The sequence below is a fragment of the Myxine glutinosa genome, chromosome 10 (assembly GCF_964187855.1).
Source record: "Myxine glutinosa chromosome 10, kmMyxGlut1.1, whole genome shotgun sequence".
In the NCBI taxonomy this organism is placed as follows: domain Eukaryota; kingdom Metazoa; phylum Chordata; class Myxini; order Myxiniformes; family Myxinidae; genus Myxine; species Myxine glutinosa.
In genome coordinates this window covers 67,931,252-67,948,840 of record NC_136270.1, presented here as the reverse complement: position 1 = coordinate 67,948,840, position 17,589 = coordinate 67,931,252, and the positions used below count along the sequence as shown (strand labels likewise).

Genomic DNA, 17,589 nt, shown 5'->3' with positions numbered 1-17,589 from the left:
GTAAGGAAACTGTTATATCTGGATTAGTTGGAAGTTCATCACCATGTTCATCTATGAGAAGGAAAAGCTGGGTTTTCTCGAATAAAATCGCACATCGTTTTGGAAAAAAGAATCAGGTTCGTTTTTAATGCGGGTGAGAATTATTTTTCTTCTGTGCTGCGGTTTTCTGATCGTAGCTTGGATCCAGGTTGTAGCTCACAGCACGCTGTCTACCTATGACGTTTACGACTGGAGCTGGCGTCATCGAGTCCTGACCATTTGATTTAACGTGCATGTGATTCAACGAATCGCGGTTGTACGATACTTTTGAAACATCAATATACCTTCAGGGAGATTTTTGCCGTTTGCTTGGGACTGGGTCTCGCACGACATGTGCCCGGAGGGCGTTATTACTTTGCATTTAGTTTTTCATGCTCACATTGCTTCCGGCTGTCAATCACCGCAACCCTTTGCGTGTCTGCAATTGGTTGAGGTGAAGCGGAGGTCCGGGTGTTGAAGTATTTTTTTCGAAACTCCTTCTCTTCGACAACCATGGCACATTAGATGTACGGTGTCAACGTTACATTCTCGTATTCGAAAGGTCGAGAAAATAGCTCGACGAACGTCGTCATTCGTTGGGCCGTTGTGAGGGCTGTGGCCAATGGGAGAGCGGCGGCGGAATATGCAAATGGCGCGCAGGGTACAGCGGCTCGGGAACTGCGCCGCTTAACTCCGCGGACAGGCGCCGTGGCCTGAGGCCCTCGGCTGGCGCCAATCTCGGTGAGCTTTCCCTTATGATTAAATGTTGCCTGGTTTTTGACCGCCGGGGAAACCCAAAGGCAAAGCAATGTAAAGTTCTGTGAGGTCGGAGGTCTCCATTATACACGATAAGGGCCGATCGTCGCCCTCTTCTTCATCATCGTGAACTATGGCGGATTTTAATTCTTTATTTCCTGGTGTCCGGCTCGAATGGCGTACGTGTCGCGCTTTGCCTTTTGTTCTGTCCCGAACGAGACCAGGCCCCGCTAGTCAACTATCCCTCCTCCCCTCCTCGCTCTCCCTCCCCGCCGGTGCCCCTCGATGTCCCTCCCTCTGGCCGCACAACACGTGCTGGGCCCGACAACAACAGCGCGATCGCACAGGCCCCTGTTGAGTCGTTTTTGACTTGGCGTGGGTGGTTAACGAGTGCGATTTGCGTCCTGTAACCTTGTCTTCTGCTTCTGTACCCCCCGCTAGTGATGGAGGGGTCACGGCGGCCTCACGTCCGACCCACAGTATTCCCGGGCTGTGGCCGGTGGGCCGGGCGGCCTTTGTTCGAAGGCGAACGGCGAGGGTGGGGGTGGGAATGGGGTGGGAGTAATGTAGGTAGAGGAAGGGTGTAGACGCGGTGAAGAGCGGCCATAAAGATGGAGATGAGCGTGGTGGATGGAAGGAAGAGGCAGGGGGTGATGACATGTCCCCATGATGGAGATCGGCAAGCTTGGGTGCATTGACGAGGCCCATATCATATGTGGATGTGTGTGTGGATATGTTGAATGTGACGATGGTGATCGTGACGTGTACAGCACCCGAGCCCATGTGTCAAACTTTGCATGGTAGGAGTGAACTCGCCGCTAGTGACGATGTTTCCTCTCAATCGAGTCCTCCTTGAGGTTTCCTCTTAATCGAGTCCTCCTTGAGGTTTCCTCTCAATCGAGTCCTTGAGGTTTCATCTCAATCGAGTCCTCCTTGAGGTTTCCTCTCAATCGAGTCCTTGAGGTTTCCTCTCAATCGAGTCCTCCTTGAGGTTTCCTCTCAATCGAGTCCTCCTTGAGGTTTCCTCTTAATCGAGTCCTCCGTGAGGTTTCCTCTCAATCGAGTCCTTGAGGTTTCCTCTCAATCGAGGCCTCCTTGAGGTTTCCTCTCAATCGAGACCTCTTTGAGGATTCCTCTCAATCGAGTCCTCCTTGAGGTTTCCTCTCAATCGAGTCCTCCTTGAGGTTTCCTCTCAATCGAGTCCTCCTTGAGGTTTCCTCTCAAGCGATTCCTCCTTGAGGTTTCCTCTCAAGCGAGGCCTCCTTGAGGTTTCCTCTCAATCGAGTCCTCCTTGAGGTTTCCTCTCAAGCGAGTCCTCCTTGAGGTTTCCTCTCAAGCGAGCCCTCCTTGAGGTTTCCTCTCAATCGAGTCCTCCTTGAGGTTTCCTCTCAATCGAGTCCTCCTTGAGGTTTCCTCTCAATCGAGTCCTCCTTGAGGTTTCCTCTCAATCGAGTCCTCCTTGAGGTTGCCTCTCAATCGAGTCCTTGAGGTTTCTCCTCTCAATCGAGGCCTCCTTGAGGTTTCCTCTCACAGGCCTCCTTGAGGTTTCCTCTCAATCAAGTCCTCCATGACAGCTGATCCTTGAGTGGTGTATGGCAGCCCTTATTCAGGAAGGACTGTATTTAAAAGGCCTGGTGGGTGGGTGAACATGTTAGTTATTGGGAAGAAAGTGATGTGGGGGCGTTTATGTGTAATGAGAGGACGATGTGAGGGGGGTGTTGTACACATGCAGACAGTTGGGGGACGGCGATTTCGATTGACGGCCAAGTGGTTGGGATGTCCAAAATGGATGTGGTTCGGGAGGTGACCAAAAGGCCAAGTGCACCTGGAAGGTGAAGCACAATCCGATGAAAACACATGATCTGAAGATGAATGTGGATAAGTTAAAAAAGAAAAGAAAGGACGATGTCCTGGGTAGTCTTGCAGGGTTGACCCATTTGGCTGGACCTGATGGCAGCCTTGTATGCCGGAAGCGACCCTCTTTGCTTTCTATTAAGAGCTCCCAAGTTGTGCTGTTTGCTCTTCCTTCCTTCCTAGCAGCTTCCTTTGTTCCTCCCTTCTGCCTTTTTTTCCTTTCACTCACCCATCTTGGGCTTGCCCCTGCTTAAACATGTGGCCTTGTCCTTCCTGCGTTTGTCTGTAACTGGAGACTTCGTGAGATACCGGCTGCCTGCCCGTTTTGTGCACGTCTTCCCCATATGGAATATGGGGGAAGCCCCCCCCAGATTTGCCTCTTAAATTTGCTTTTGTAAATAGCTCGATACCATTTTGGATCGTGGTGCTGTTTAAGAAAATAAACATTTTATATTTAAAAATGTAGACCCGTGTGGGACTGTTGGTTATTTCCCCATGGTTTTTGAGAATATTTTAAAATTAATTCCTGAGAATATTTTAAAATAACCCCCCTCCCCCTTGGAGCAAAATTGCCCCCTTTTAGCCCTTTTATAGGGGGCGCATCTGGATGGGGAGCACAGCCCCATGAGATCTTACTGTCCTGACGCACCGTGACAAATTTGGTCCGTACCACTCAGGTAGTTGTGATGGTTTGGTGAAAATGAGGGGTTCGACTTGAGGCTGGGGCCAGTGGCCCTCTTTCCGGCGGAGATACAGCCAAGAGGAGCACAACTTAAGTTTAGGGCATGGTCCTGGCGCCTCGTGGTGAGTTGGTCTGGATCTGTCTGGTGGTTTCTGAGAAGATTTTTGAATGAAATACCAATATTTGGGGCAAACTCTACTTTCATCGCCTTTATAGGGGGAACATCTATATGGGGTACACCACCCTATGAGACCTTGCTGTCCTGATGCATCATACCAAATTTGGGCCGTATTGTCGGGTAGTTTGTGAGAAGATGGTTTCGTCACCTGGACCCACTCTGAGGTTATTTCAGAGGAATAACCTAAAAATGATATCTTTTGTTCATTTGCTCCACCAGCTGCTGCTTCAAGTTATGCTTTGAATTGCTCTCTCGTTGTTTTGATCTCTGATTTCACTTTTATTCCTTGTTACCCTCGCCAGAGGAGAGGGTATAGCACTTGTCAGTTTGTCTAAAAAAAATGCAGCTCTTTCGAGAAAAAGGGGGATTTTTTTTTTTTGGCAAGTATGTTGATCACTTCGGTTTGTGTGTGTTTGTGTGTGTGTGTGTGTGTGTGTGTGTGTGTGTGTGTGTGTGTGTGTGTGTGTGTTTGTTTGTTTGTGTTTTTTTTTGTGTTTGTTACCCTCGCCAGAGGAGAGGGTATTGCATTTGAGTCCGTTTGTTTGTCTGTTTGTTTGTTTGTCTGTTTGTCTGTTCGTTTGTCTGTTCGTTTGTCTGTTTGTTTGTCTGTTTGTCCGCACAGAATAAATATGATTTTCTCTGCAACCGTTGGTCCGATCGGCATGAAATTTTCACCATAGGTGCAACTCCACCTGTAGAATGTTTTAATGATGTATGACCTCATAGGTCACGTGGTTCGGCCGCCATCTGGAAAAACCGAAAAACTTTGCATCTCTATATCTCCGAAAGCGCTGAATATAAAAAATTGAGACATGGCTCATTATAAAGAACTCTCCATGGGGAATAAAATATGTTAATGATGATGTCATAGGTGCCTCCATTATGATGTCATAATTCGACAAGTACAAAACTTCATCCGATCAAGATGAAATTTCTTGAGCATAATTCGGAATAAATTGGTAAAAAAAAAAGAAAGAAAGATGACATCGGTCATGTGGTTCGGCCGCCATTTTTGTTTTAACACAAAAGCCTTAAAAACCACCGAAAATACACCCTGGGGAGGGTTTGCAAACTCTGATTGCTCTTTTTCTTGTTTGTTGTACACCGCTCCTTTCCTATGCCACCTCCAGGCATTGCAAATCGTCATTGCCGGGCACCGAAGTCGGCAGTGACGCACGCTGAAAGAGAGTACTCAGTTTTCACTCTGATTGTTTGTTTACTTGCTTGTTTTCTTGCTTGTTTTCTTGCTTGTTTTCTTGCTTTCTTGTTTGTTTGTCAGGGCGATATCTCAGCCATCCTTTGAGCTAGGAAGCTGAAATTTCCGCACAGTAGTGAGCAAGTCCTTTGTCAAAAACGGTATTTTTTGTTTTTTGATTAATCAATTAATTGAGGAGTTATTTAATTATTATCGATTAATAAAGTACTTATTTAATTAATTAAATTTCATTTCTCTTCGTACCATTAACTCAGGCACCTTTTGAGTTAGGAAGCTGAAAAATGGACATGCCAATGACCAAGTGATTTGGTTGCAAAGGCTATTTTTGATTTATTAATTAATCAATTAATCGATAAATTATTTAATTATTCGATTAATGACAAAAATTTTTTTTTTTTAATTTTTTTTATTACCTTTTGAGCTCGGAAGCTAATATTTGGACATGAGTGCAAGTGATGTGGCTATCAAGGATATTTTTGATTTATTGATTAATCAATTAATCAATTAATCGATTAATTATTTAATTATTCGATTAATTACTAAAAAAAATAAAATAAATTCAGTTACAGATTCTGATGAAATGGTGGTGGTTTATGTGTTCTGTGACCGAATTGATTAATAATTGAATTTTTTAATGATTATTATTTATTTATTTTCATTGTTAATCATTTATTTATTTTCTTTCTCATTTGGCCAATATCTCAGGCACCTTTTGAGCTGGGAAGCTAATATTTGGACATGACAGTGACCAAGTGATGTGGCGATCAAGGATATTTTTGATTTATTGATTAATCATTTAATCACGTAATTATTTATTGATTAATCGATTAATTATTTATTGAGTAATCAATTAATTAATTATTTTTTATTAATGACTTATTTAATTAAATTTCTAAAAGATACATCTTTGGATGAAGCACTAGTGGTGTCGTTATGCTATTAGCCAATTGATTATGAAAATATTTTGTGATAATCTTTTATTGATTTTAATTATACAATTAATCAATCAATTAGTGCACACCTCTCCCTCCCAATGCAGCCTCTATGAGCTCCACTGGTATTGCCGGGCGCCAGAGGCGCCCCGGCAATGCCGCGCTGTCGAATATTTAATTATTAGGCACCGGGGCGGTGTACTTTGAATGTATCTGTACTTGTTTTTGTTTTGTTTTGTTTGGTGTGTGTGCGTGTGTGCATGCATGTATTTTTTTTATTTTTTTTTATTTTTATTTTTTACAATTTTAAACCGATCTTCACGAAACTTCACCAAATGGTGGAGATTGTGGTACGACAGAATCCTTTTTACTTTTAGGTCAAAAGTTCAACACATCAACATAGGCCAAAGGTCAACGACCTTCATCAAATTTCTAAAATCCTCAATTTTCATCCGATTGACTTGAAATTTGAATAGGATTTTCATATCGGCCTTCTGAATTCAATCAACAACTATTTTTGAGATAAAAATAGGTCACAAGGTCAACATAGGCCAAAGGTGAACATGGCCAAAGGTCAACAAATTTTTCAGATGTCGAAAATCCTCTTTTTATCCGATTGACTTGAAATTTGAAGAGGATTTTCATATCAGCTGGCTGAATTCAACCACCAATTATATTTGAGATCAACATAGTCCAAAAGGTCAACATAGGCCGAATTTCTAAAATTGACAATTTTCATCCGATTAATTAAAAATTTGCATATCCGGTCACTGAATTCAACCGCAAATTATTTGTGAGGTCAAAAGGATGCCCGACTGAGTGCCATTCTACTTTGTTCTCTTTTGCCAAGTGTCGCTCTCTGAGTGATTTTTCATCTGTCTGTTTGTTTGCACAGATTAAATATGATTTTATTTGCAACCGTTGGTCTTATTAACAGGAAATTTTCATAATAGGTGCACCTCAACCTGTATAATTTTTAAAATGATAATTAGGACGTCATCGGTCACGTGGTATGGCAGCCATCTTGGCAAAAACGAAAAACTTATCCTTTTAAAACCAATTACTCCAATATTTTATGACCGTAGAGGTAAAACCAATTGCTCAGTAATGTTTTTTGACCACACAATATCTAGAGCTTCAGGACATCAAGCAAACTACGCACCACCATTCACCACCATTCATCCCTACCCTTCAAACTATATTTTCTATCCCAATCAACCTTACCTTGCACAAACCTCTTAATCAAAGGTTAAAGTGTTTCCTCTGTCTCCCCATCTCCTCCTCTTGCTTCCCCTCCCCATCTTCTCCTCTGCATTTTATCCTTACCCTCTCCATCTCCTGATAGTCTCCCCCATCCCCAGCGCGCCGTCTCCCCCACCCCCAGCGCGCCGTCTCACCCACCCCCAGCGCGCCGTCTCCCCCACCCCCAGCGCGCTGTCTCCCCCACCCCCAGCGCGCCATCTCCCCCACCCCCAGCGCACCATCTCTGCCACCCCTAGCGTGCCGTATCTTCCCCCACCCCCCACCAGCACGCCATCTCTTCCCCCAAACCCCCCCTCCCCCCAGCCCACCATCTCCCTCTCTCCACCCCCCGCCCAGCACACCGTCACCCCCCACCCCTTAGAGCACCACCTCCCTCCTCCCTGCCCTCAGAGCGCCGTCTCCCACCCCCTGCTCTTCTAAAACCCTCCTGCTCTTCCAAAACCCTCCTGCTCGTCCAAAACCCTCCAGCTGTCCCCCATGCCCCCCCCTCCTCCCATCTCCTCCTCCTCCCAACTCGTCCTCCTCCCATCTCCTCCGCCTCCCATCTCCTCCTCCTCCCATCTCCTCCTCCTCCCATCTCCTCCTCCTCCCATCTCCTCCTCCCATCTCCTCATCCTCCCATCTCCTCCTCCTTCTCCCATCTCCTCCTTCTCCCATCTCCTCCTTCTCCCATCTCCTCCTCCTTCTCCCATCTCCTCCTTCTTCTCCCATCTCCTCCTCCTCCTTCTCCCATCTCCTCCTCCTCCTTCTCCCATCTCCTCCTCCCTCTCCCATCTCCTCCTCCTTCTCCCATCTCCTCCTCCTCCCATCTCCTCCTCCCATCTCCTCCATGTCCTCCCATCTCCTCCTCCTCCTCCCCCCATTTCCTCCTCCTCCTCCTCCTCATCTTCTTCCCCTCCTCCTCTTCTTCCCCTCCTCCTCTTTTTCCCCTCCTCCTCTTCCCCCTCACCCCCTTCCTCCCCCTCTTCCCCTCCCCCCCTCCTCCTTGTCCTCCTCAATATCCTTCACCTCCTCCCTGATTTACGAGCATTAAAGTGATGCCCGGAACAATCTTGCACTCTCTGTATTAGGAATGCTGGTCTTACTTTGTCTTACGCAACTTGCAAAACAAACGAATCCCCTGGCCGAGCTTTAATTTATCTTTCTCACATGCACCATACACTCGTTCTACTCCAGTTCGCTCCATATCTTTACATCCTTTGTCTTTCCCTTCCTTTTCCTCACTTCTTTCTATATACAGTCCCTTTTTCATTTAATTTAAGTCCTGGCTTCGATGAAGACTACACAGCCCATGAATGCTGCCATTAACATTGAAACAAGACCGAAAGTCTAAGCGGCGTAGCTGTAGTACTCTACTCGCTGCAACGTACAGCTGTCCATGTGTAAATACACACGACAGGTTCGACCGCTTCAATGACATGTTCGGCCTGTGCGGCATATCAATTAAAATGTCCATCGGTGGAGTCGGCCGTCGTACGCCGTTGTACTTCATAATGACATCATAGACGTAATGACGTAGCGTGCGGACACAAAACTGCCGCTACTTGAATATATAGAAGATTAGCTGAATGCACCCGGCATTGCCCGTGTTCTTTTTGAATGAATTTAATCTTCTGTACATAGGTCTGACGCGAGCCCAGTATCAGTTAGTGCTCAACGATTCCTTGTTCTTTCTTCTGTCGGGCCCCGCGAGAGAGAATTTTTAAAGCATGTGTTACAATCAGTCAGATATTCCTATTACGTGCATAAGTTGTACTTCAAGAGAATTTTTAAAGAAGAAGAAGATTTATTGCGAAATGGGCCCAGCCTGGCCGAGGCGGCCTCGACCGGCCTCGCCACCTAGCCGATAACCTTCCCGGGGCCCGTCCCGACATTTTTTGTTTCAGGAGTTTCCTCCTATCTTTCACCGTTCAGGAGATTAGCACATGCAGACAGACAAACAGACAAACAAACAAACAAACAAACAAACAAAAACTTTTATATATATATGCTTTCTATATATATATATATGGTAAGGGGTTGCTCCCCTGAGCAACCCCTTACCATATATATATAGATAGATAGATAGATAGATAGATAGATAGATGATGATATATTTTAACCTCCAGTAACTTTGCAGTCACGACGAAGGGATTAGTGTTATGATTAGATTTACTATAATAACGTTATGTTATCATTATTTCGAAAATTATATTACTATCAAAAAACCGAGGCTAATTCCTTACTTCCGCGGTTATGAGGACCGTACACCACTTATCATCGATTCATGAACTATACACCGCTTCAATCCATTAAGTTTACATTGATGACAAAAGGATTGCAGTGTTACGATTATATTACTATATTTTTAGTATTAACTCTTATTATTATTATTATTATTATTATTATTATTATTATTATTATTATGACGAAAACAATACTATTGCATGAAGAAACCTGGGCTAATTTGTCCGAAGTGGCCTGAAGGTTAGTAGGCATGAAGTCATGAAGCCTAAGGTCTATACGTACTGTGTCGTTGGAAGAACCATGACGTCTATGCTTTCGATATTTGATGGTCATTTTAACAATCGGTTTGTTTGTGTTGCACACTGAATGAAAAACCTAAAGGTAGGGCATGGCGATTATGATATATGACAGGTTCGGCAATATGTTTGGCCTGAACGAAATTGGAATCAAAATGGCGGAGTGTGGAGTCGGCTGTGGTATTTCGTAATGACATCAGATGTAATCACATCACCCTGTCATGTGACCAGATCCTCAGCTCTGATTGGTATACGTTTGAGGGGACATACATACATACATACATACATACATACATACATACATACTGTTGCGGATCTCACCGTCGGCCCCTTTTCCCCTTACCAAGGGGGAATTAATCCCCTTGTCTGTGACTGACCGACGTGAGTCCTGAAGCTGCCCAGTTCCCTCCAGAGAGGCAGGTGAGCAACCTAGTTCGAGACCGCGGACAAGATGTTATTTGCCGAGCGGATTAGCAGCCGCGGCTCCAACCATTAGCAATACTACACTCGATCCGAAACGTTGGTCAAATCGTGCCACAGGTATTCAATGTGGAAAAGACAAGGATGAACGGACGAGGAAGAAGAAGAAGGCAAAAGTAGGGAATAACAGGATTTATTACTACTAATTATGTCCAAGTCAAAAGAAACCAAGGAGGAGGAAAGATACGAAAATAAAGACAGAAGGAGAAGAAGACACAGTGCAATACTAACTTATACAAGCTTACTTATACCCAGGACAAGACACACAAAACAAACTCACGTACACAAAAGGATGGATAAGGCCAGGCACGGATGACTGGAAGGGGAGGAAGGTTCGGCTGGACGCGGGAGAACGGCTGGGCCGGGAGTGAGCAGCCGCCGCCCCTCAATCGTGTTCGCACGGCAGCGTTGCTTCACAAAAGCTCAAAGCTGCGGTGGTCAAAGCTGCGGTGGTCAAAGCTGCGGTGGATTCAGCTGCAGTGGATTCCGCTGCGGTGGACTCCTTACTCATCTGCTCGTGGGGCTTCCTCGGTCATCTGCTTCGGTCAACTCTTTCCTCAATCGTCTCCGGTGGGGGCGTCGTGCCGCGGGTTATATAGCCACGCCCTACCAAGCCATACCCACTGATTTGTGGTTGGTCGTTCGGGGCTTTCCTGGCTCCACCTCCTGAAGACGATGGGCCGGCCACGCCCTTCTTCCCCGAGTTGACCGCGTGCGTAATGGAGTCTTGGGGTGAAGGTGATGCCAATAACCCCACCCAAAGTTACTGGCACTTTGAAAAGGCCATGGGGGTGTCGGAGGGATCTATCTTATTTCAATTCGGTGCAATGCAGTGTCAATTAATGGGAGACAGAGCCTTAAGCTAATACACATAATAAGGAAATAACTATTTAGAAGGGTATATGGTGGCCTACGTGCTTGTACATGGACTAGCTGCGGTGCACTCATTTCAATTAGCAGCCAATTAAAGGGGAAATGCACATAGGAAATTTTAATACTAAATTTACAAAGTGAAGGTTCTAAAAACCGTAACAATACATACATACATACATGTACATACATACATATACATACATACATACATACATACATACATACATACGTACAGACGGACAAACACTGTTCCAGACAGTTTTGCCCTATGGGCTACTCTGTAAAAACTACATTTTCTCTCCATCTTCCTGTATTCTTTTCATACTGTATTCTGTTCCTCCTCCTTTATTCTCTTCTTCCTCCTTTATTCTGTTCCTCCTCCTGTATTCTCTTCCTCCTCATTCCACCCTGTATCCTCATCTCACCCCCGTATCCTCATCTCACACCCATATACTCCGTATCTCTCCCCCTCCCCCTCCCCTGTATCTCTTCCCTCTCTCCTCCATATCTCTTCCCTCTCTCCTCCATATCTCTTCCCTTTCTCCTCCTCCATATCTCTTGCCTCCCTTCCATACTCTCCATCATCTCCTCCATACCCTCCATCCTCTCATCCATACCCTCCATCCTCTCCTCCATAGCCTCCATCCTCCCCTCCATACCCTCCATCCTCCCCTCCATACCTTCAATCCTCCCCTCCATACCCTCCATCCTCCCCATTCTCCCTCCATACGCTCCGCCCTCTCCTCCATACCCTCCATCCTCCCCATCCTCCCCTCCATACCCTCCGCCCTCTCCTCCATACCCTCCGCCCTTTCCTCCATACCCTCCGCCCTCTCCTCCATACCCTCCGCCCTCTCCTCCACACCCTCTGCCCTCTCCTCCACACCCTCCACCCTCTCCTCCACACCCTCCGCCCTCTCCTCCTTACCCTCCGCCCTCTCTTCCTTACCCTCCGCCCTCTCCTCCATACGCTCCGGCCTCACCTACATACCCTCCGGCCTCACCTCCATACCCTCTGCCCTCTCCTCCATACCCTCCGCCCTCTCCTCCATACCCTCCGTCCTCTCCTCCATACCCTCCGCCCTCTCCTCGAGACCCTCCGGACTCACCTCCATACCCTCCGTCCTCTCCTCCATATCCTCCGCCCTCCCCTCCATACCCTCCGCCCTCTCCTCCATACCCTCCGCCCTCTCCTCCATGCCCTCCGGACTCACCTCCATACCCTCTGTCCTCTCCTCCATATCCTCCGCCCTCCCCTCCATACCCTCCGCCCTCCCCTCCATACCCTCCGCCCTCCCCTCCATACCCTCCGCCCTCCCCTCCATACCCTCCATCCTCCCCATCCTCCCCTCCGCCCTCTCCTCCATATCCTCCGCCCTCCCCTCCATACTCTCCGCCCTCCCCTCCATACCCTCCGCCCTCTCCTCCATACCCTCCGCCCTCCCCTCCAGCCTCCCCATCCTCTCCTCCATACCCTCCGCCCTCGCCTCCATACCCCCTCTGCCCTCTCCTCCACACCCTCCGCCCTCTCCTCCACACCCTCCGCCCTCTCCTCCATACCCTCTGCCCTCTCCTCCTTATCCTCCGCTCTCTCCTCCTTACACTCCGCCCTCTCCTCCTTACCCTCCGTCCTCTCCTCCTTACCCTCCGCCCTCTCCTCCTTACCCTCCGCCCTCTCCTCCATATCCTCCGCCCTCACCTCCATACCCTCCAGCCTCAACTCCATATCCTCTGCCCTCTCCTCCATATCCTCTGCCCTCTCCTCCATACCCTCCGCCCTATCCTCTACACCCTCCGCCCTCTCCTCCATATCCTCCGCCCTCACCTCCATATCCTCCGTGCTCTCCTTCATATCCTCCGCCCTCTCCTCCATACCCTCTGCTCTCTCCTCCATACCCTCCGCCCTCTCCTCCATATTCTCTGCCCTCTCCTCCATATTCTCCGCCCTCTCCTCCATATTCTCCACCCTCTCCTCCATAACCTCCGTCCTCTCCTCCATAGCCTCTGTCCTCTCCTCCATATCGTCCGCCCGCGCCTCCATATCCTTCGCCCTCGCCTCAATATCCTCCACCCTCTCCTCCATAGCCTCCACCCTCTCCTCAATATCCTCCGCCCTCTCCTCCATGTCATCCTCTGCCCCTCCTCCTCCATTTCATCCCCAGCCACCCTCCTCCATTTCATCCTGTGCCCCCTTCTCCATGTCATCATGTCCCCCCCCCCCCCCTCATGTCATCCGCTGGCCCCTTCCCAATGTCATCCTCTGCTGCCCTCCTCCATGTCATCCTTTGCTCCCTCTTCCATATCAGCCCCTGCATCCTCCTCTTCCATATTCTCTTCAATCTATAGCCTTATCACCCTCTCCATCCTCCTCTTTCATGTCTTATTAGTCCCCTACCGGTGTACACCGGAGGGGACTATAGGTTTGCTGTCAGTCTGTCAGTCTGTCAGTCTCAGTCTGTCTGTCTGTCAGTCTGTGAGTCCGTCTGTCCGTCTGTCCGTCTGTCAGTCCGTCACGCAAAGAACAGTTTTCCGGACTTTTTTTCTAAACTCTTAATGCTAATGATTTCAAACTTGGTACATGGTTTCCTCATGATAAGTTACAGATAAAGTTCGAACTTCACGACGTTTCGATCATTTTTGACAAAGTTATGGCACTTTGAACTTTGGTAATTTCCCCAACAGTTTTCTGGACGACAGACTGCTGGTAGAGGACATGTATTGCAGCGCATTACTCAGAATGCTTGTTCATCCTCCCTCCTCCTGCATATACTCCATCTCTTCTCCTCCCATCCTCTCTTTCCTCTGCCCATCCTCTATTTCCTCCTCCCAGCCTCTCTCCCCTGGTTAGCTCATTCCCTTGCTTTTTGTGGGCCGATTGTCATATGGCTTGCCATTTTACCCATTGTCTACTTGCTCCTTCATGAGCCTCGATTTTCTAAACTAAAAGGGATATTCTTTCAGTTATCAAAAGGTGCTTAAAGGGTTTTTCTTTGTTATCAAAAAGTGATTAAATGGATAATTAACCTTTAGGAGTGAAGCTCATTGTGTTTGTTTGTATTCTTTATTTGCTTATTAGGCCGAGAAATATATATTTCCGGTCTCTGGTCAGCGCGCGCATCGATTTTGACCCTGCGCGTCAACAATGTTTTTTTTTCAAATTTGGTATCGACGTTCGCACACGGTTCTCCCCTACCAAACTACGTTTAGTTTGTCCAAATCCAACCAGCCGTTCCAAAGATATGAGTAGTTTTGTGTGCCGTGACGTCATGAATCCAATCGGCTGGATATTATTTATTGAAACGAAGACGTTCTTTGTCGGGTTCGTGTGAAGCAACCAGAAGGCTGAGAGAGCTGCGGGCTACACGATGACGTTTGCAGCATCAAAATCGATTCAGCGGTTTGGCAGATAGATAAATTAATTAATGTGATCCGTTTACCCTATGACGTCACCACGAGTTTCTGAATTACATGTCCTGCGTAAATACGAATCCATTTTTTTGAAAATAAACATCGTCTCGCGGTTCGTCCAGGATATCGCTATGACCACAAGCCCCACAAAGTCGGGAGTGGTCTCAAAATTTGTGCATTTATTCACACTACACGAAGACCTTTACGGCGTCGAAATCCGACCGGTGGTTTGGGAGATAAATGAAGAAATGTGATCCGTTTACGTTATGACGTCACCACGTGCATCGTGTCATCCCGTGCACGAACAGCTTTCCAGGGGGTGTAGTCATTTGCGCATGCGCGGTCTTTTCAGCGTTGAAGTCTTTCAGACCACTTACGCATGCGCAGTGTTGACGCGATCGACGCATTGGAATGTTTGTTGGTACGGCGAGGCGATCTCGAGAACGAAATGGCAGTCAATAATATGCTTGAAGAACTTAATGATTTTCAGAATAAATACATTTTAAAATGACTTAAGCTTGTGTTCATTATTTACAAAAAAAAAGGCCTACCAGTCCCATTGGCTGTCTTTAATTTCTCTCTGGACGGCGCCACAGCAGATGAGGAGGACCGCAAGGCATGAGGGCACAAAAAAACACCTCTATATGTGCAATCCATGCTTTTAAAAAAGAAAGAAAAAAAAAAAAACCGCATCGCCGCATCAGTTCTGGAACTTTGGTCTGACCAGAGACCAGCAATATATATTTTTTGGCCTACCTCCACCACCAAAAAGCAAGGGTGGAAATCACTCCATTTATGATGACGAAACGTCTGATGCCCGACGTGGAGATCGGTTTCTGAGATTTGGGAAATGGAATGTAGGGACAATGACAGGGATATTAGGAGAAGCGGTGGAAGTATTGGTCAGAAGAAGAGTGGACATATGTTGTGTGCAGGAGACGAGATGGAAGGAAAGTGGTGTGAGAATGGTGAAGCGTGGGCAGGGACAGAAATACAAGTTTGTGTGGCAAGGGTGCCCAGAAGGCGCACATGGTGTTGGTGTCCTGTTTTCTGAGGAGTTTGTAGACAGTGTGGTGAGTGTGACTGGAGTGAGTGAAAGGTTGATGATGGTGAAAATGATGATTGGAAAGCTCTTGGTGAACGTCATCTCGGGATTTGCTCCGCAGGTTGGTCGGAGCGATGAAGAGAAGGACAAGTTCTGCTGTGCGATGGAGAAGCTGATGGAAAACGTGAAAGATGATGAAGTTGTTGTGGTAGGAGGAGACCTAAATGGACATGTGGGAAGGAGTATGGCCGGTTTTGAGGGAGTTCATGGGGGTTACGGATATGGTGTGAGAAATGGAGAAGGTGAAAGGATTTTGGAGTTTGCTGATGTAGCTGATTTGTTGATTTGTAATACTCAGTTCCAGAAAGAGGATAATAAGCTTATTACATACACGTCAGGTGGGTCGACGACAACCGTTGACTACCTGATGGTGCGTAGGTGAGATAGGGGGCACCTCCGGGACACAAAGGTGATCCCTGGGGAGGAGGCTGTTTCACAGCACCACTTGGTTGTCTGCGACATAAGGGTGAAAGGTGTGAGGAGACCTCGGCGGGTGAAGTACCAACCGAGAATGAAGGTGTGAAGGTTGAAAGAGGTGACAGTGAGGAAGGCATTAAAAGAGAGGCTGAGTATGGTCGAGGATGATGTGGTTGAGCTTGAAAGTGGTTCGATGTGAATGAAAGATAGTCTGTTGGGAGCCGTTGGTGAGGTATGTGGATGGACAAAAGGACCACCGAGGCACTCGGAAACATGGTGGTGGGATGATGAAGTTGGATAGAGGATTGATGAGAAGAGGAAGAAGCTCAAGGAGTGGCAGAAGGCGATAGGGTACGGGGGCAGAAAAGGCAGAGCATGAAAGTTATAAGGCAACCAAGAAGGCTGCAAAGAAAGAGGTAGCGAAGGCGCAGGAGGCATGTAGGAAAATGTTTGGAGAACGCTTGGATTCGGAAGAGGGTCAGAGAGCGGTATTCAGGATTGCAAAGCAGATAGCGAAAGAGAGGTGTGATGTGATGGGGGTGAGTTGCTTGAAGGATGAAGTGGGACAAATCGTTGTGGACCCAGATGGAATTAAAGGAAGATGGAAGAGATATATGGAAATGCTGTTGAATGCAGAGAATGAATGGGATGGCAACATAGAGAGTAACCCAGGTTTAGGACTGGCAGAGAAGATAATTGAGAAGGAAGCTGAGGAAGCGATAAAAGCATTGAAGAGTAGAAAAGCGGGAGGGCCGACGGGAGTTGTGGGAGATATGTTGAAGGCAGCAGGAAGTTGGGGTGTGAAGAGAACGACAGAGATCTGTAATCTGGTGGTGAAAGAAGGCCGCATTCCAGTGGATTGGGAACTGAGTACCCTCGTCCCTCTATACAAGGGGAAATGTGACCCTCTGGACTGTGGCTCGTATCGAGCAATAAAGTTATTGGAGCATAGAATGAAGGTATTGGAAAGGGTGCTGGAGAGGAGGATAAGGAAGAAAGTGAAGATTGACGAAATGCAGTTTGGATTTATGCCAGGAAGAGGAACGACAGATGTGCTTTTTATTGTAAAGCATTTGCAGGATAAGTACATGGAGAAAAGGAAGAAGTTGTTTCTTGGGTTTTTTGATGATCTGGAGAAAGCATTCGATAGGGTTCCACACGAAGTAGTGACATGGGCATTGAGGAAGTTAGGAGTGGAGGAATGGTTGATCAGTGTCGTCATGGCAATGTACAAGAGAGCGCGCACAGCTGTAAGGACGAAGGACGGGAACAGTGGTGAGTTTAAGGTGAAGGTGGGAGTGCATCAGGGGTCGGTACCAAGTCCACTAATTTTTGTAGCTGTGATGGAGGTGCTGGCTCGGAATGTAAAGGAGGGTTTGCCATGGGAGTTGTAGTTTGCAGATGATCTGGAGTTGATTGCGGAGCGTGTGGATGGACTGAAGGAGAAGATGAACAAGTGGAAGGAATGTATGGAGACAAAAGGTCTGAAGGTGAATATCGGAAAGACGAAGGTGATGGCAAGTGGTAAAGCATGTCGTGAGGTGGAAAGAACTGGGAAGTGGCCGTGTGCTGTGTGCAGGAAGGGTGTAGGAGTGAACTCCATTCAATGTACAATGTGCGCAGAGTGGGTTCATCAAAAATATAGTGGTTTGAGAGGATCATTAACCAGTGTGGCAGCTACATTCAAGTGTAAGGTGTGCACAGAGGGAGCTGCAGAGGGAGGAAATGTTGAGTTGGATCTTGGAGACGGCTTGAAGCTGGAAGGTGTGAAAACATTTTGCTACCTCGGAGACATGCTGAATGGAGAAGGTGGATCAGACTCTGCAACGGTTGCTCGAGTGAGATGTGCATGGAAGAAGTTTCGGGAACTTAGTGGCGTGCTGAC

At 47.2% G+C, this 17,589-nt stretch overlaps 1 protein-coding gene across 9 annotated transcripts in view; it reads left to right on the top strand.

Annotated features, from left to right (window-relative positions):
• Nucleotides 1-416: 416 nt before the first annotated feature.
• LOC137434125 (chromodomain-helicase-DNA-binding protein 9) overlaps nucleotides 417-17,589 on the top strand; it is a 353,801-nt gene continuing 336,628 nt past the window's right edge. For 7 of the 9 annotated variants that reach the window (XM_078785749.1, XM_068126819.2, XM_068126820.2 and 4 more), the window contains exons 1-2: nucleotides 452-759; nucleotides 15,349-15,435. The gene's annotated coding sequence lies outside the window, so the exon portion shown is untranslated. Of the gene's footprint in view, nucleotides 760-15,348; nucleotides 15,436-17,589 lie in introns of all 9 variants that reach the window. The other 2 variants (XM_068126824.2, XM_068126815.2) reach the window with 2 other exon arrangements.